The 2,500-nt window shown below is 37.6% G+C and overlaps 1 long non-coding RNA gene across 3 annotated transcripts in view; it reads right to left on the reverse strand.

The window, feature by feature from the left end:
- LOC106873807 (uncharacterized) overlaps positions 1 to 2,500 on the reverse strand; it is a 76,204-nt gene that overhangs the window by 5,986 nt on the left and 67,718 nt on the right. For 2 of the 3 annotated variants that reach the window (XR_016237860.1, XR_016237858.1), the window contains exon 5: positions 2,070 to 2,500. This exon is cut by the window's right edge and continues 81 nt beyond it. The exons of the other annotated variant lie outside the window; for it this stretch is intronic. This is a non-coding gene — a long non-coding RNA (uncharacterized LOC106873807). Of the gene's footprint in view, positions 1 to 2,069 lie in introns of those variants that run through there. 3 annotated transcript variants of the gene reach the window in all.

Below are 2,500 nucleotides of genomic sequence, written 5' to 3' on the forward strand. Positions count from 1 at the left end.
GATGAACTTTACTAATGTTGGAAAATAATAAAGATGGTGGTGACGGTGGTTGTGGTGGAGGATGTGGTTTTGACGGTCGTGTTGGTAGCGGTGGTGGCAGCGGTGGTGGTGGTGGTAGCGGTGGTGGTGGTGATGGTGATGGTCGTGATGATGGTTCTGGGGATGGTTACGAAGTTTTTAGTGATGACCGTGGTGTTGAAGGATGGTACTGATGGTGTTGTGTTGTTGGTGATGATGGTGTTGGTAGCGGTGGTGGTGATGCTGTTGTTGGTGGTGCTGATGTTGGTGATGGTCGTGATGGTAGTGATGATGGTGATGGAAGTGGTGGTGGTGTTGTTAAACTAAGTGACTGTTAAATTCTACTACCTACCATCTCCTCAGAGTTCGCACTTAGTTCTTCTTACCAATTCCTCTAATTACCTTTCATAACTAGCCTCTCAAGCAATGAAACTCCTTGTCTTATTCTCTAAAAGTTGGCCAAGCAAATTACTTCTGTGGTTTTATCTGTCTTTGATGACAATAGAATCACTTCAATGATTCATCTTCTTCACCACACAATCTCTCTCTCATCTTCATCATTGCTAAAAACATTACCATATTTGCCAGCAATATGAAGAAAAACTATCTTTAGAGAGAATCTTAGTTACAGACACTGCAGTACAGTAGCGGCGGCAGTATACGAACCAGTAATATTTGGAAGCACTGATCTATATTATAGTGACTCGGCTTGTTGAACAGAATATTAGAATCTATAGAAATAAGAGAGAAACGCTTTGGAGTATCAAAAGCGAACATAACATCATCAAGAACAACCATAACAAAAGCAGCAACAGCAGCAACAGCAGCAGCAATATCAAAACAACTGCTGTAGCTCTAACGAGAACAACAACAACAACAACAACAGCAGCAACAGCAAACAAGCTACAGTAACAACAATAATACAAATTAGCTAAATAATGATGGAATACTTCGGCCTCAGCGTAACGATTAATTGTATTAACAACAGCGGAAACAACAGTAGCATCAACAACAAAAGAATCTACAGCTGCAACAGTGATAAAAGCAACAACACTTAATAACATTAATAAGAATAACAAGTAGAACAACAACAACAGCACCAACATCAACAACAACAATATTAAGAACAACAGCAGTAATTATACACCAAGAGCATCACTAGCAGAGGCAATAACAGGAATAGTAGTAACAACAACAACAATAATAGTACCAGCAACAACAGTAATGATAAAAGTAACAAAGACAACAATAATCACAACAACATGATCCAGTGTAATGAATACATACATGAGAAGGCGTCCAATGTAACTTCAAAGCAATTTTACTTTGTGCTTCATGTATTCAATTAACTGTAAAATTTTCATCGTTAGAAAACGTTGAGGTAAAATGACCAAGTAATCAATGGGAATACGTTGATGAAATACTTCACTAAATGTATTTATTGGAGTGAATTTCTTTGATTAAATTACTAAGAGTTCCTTCGATATGTTACTGAAGGATTGAAATGGTAAAACACTCAATTAAATGATTTTACGGTGGTGTTGTATTTTCAGACTTGTACATTCTGGCTTTAACCCTTTCTATCATATGATTCACAGAACGTATATGTGAGACGTCCATGCATCATATATAACACGCATTCTCAATTGTTTTCAGCTACCAGTGTAATTTTGGACTCGTGAAAGGACAGCTTTATATTACTCAGAACGTATGAAACAAGGGCTAAATAAAAATCTGAAAACAAACATGGAGATTTAGAAGAAACTTATGAAAATACTTTGGACAACAAGAGGGATAAGAGTAGACAAACCCCGCTCTTAGTTTGATCCTTGGCTTGTCCTGTGTATCATACGTAACACACAAGACATATTTCCCTGGCGACTATGCATCATATGTATATATATATATATATATAGTCGCCAGGGAAATATGTCTTGTGTGTTACGTATGATACACAGGACAAGCCAAGGATCAAACTAAGAGCGGGGTTTGTCTACTCTTATCCCTCTTGTTGTCCAAAGTATTTTCATAAGTTTCTTCTAAATCTCCATGCTTGTTTTCAGATTTTTATTTAGCCCTTGTTTCATATTCTTTTATTTGTTTCAGGAATTTGATTTCGGCCATGCTGGAGCACCTCCTTTAGTCGAGCAAATCGAGCCCAGGACTTATTCTTTGTAAGCCTAGTTCATATTTTGTCGATTTCTTTTGCCGAACCGCTAAAGTTACGGGGACGTAAACACACCAGCCCAGCATCAGTTATCAAGCGATGTTGGGGATACTTTCTTTGTTTCATTCCCTCAGCCCTGTATTATGTGAGCTGTATCTGTCTTAGGCTCTCTAATAAATACTGTTGTATATATTTATTATATAATAATATTAAGGCGACTAGTTGGCAGAATTGTTAACACATCGGTTAAAATACTTAGCGTTTCTTCTGGTTCGTTACGTTCTGACTACAGATGTAGCCGAGGTCGACTTTACT

This window comes from Octopus bimaculoides, chromosome 22 (genome assembly GCF_046866305.1).
Source record: "Octopus bimaculoides isolate indiv1 chromosome 22, ASM4686630v1, whole genome shotgun sequence".
In the NCBI taxonomy this organism is placed as follows: Eukaryota; Metazoa; Mollusca; class Cephalopoda; order Octopoda; family Octopodidae; genus Octopus; species Octopus bimaculoides.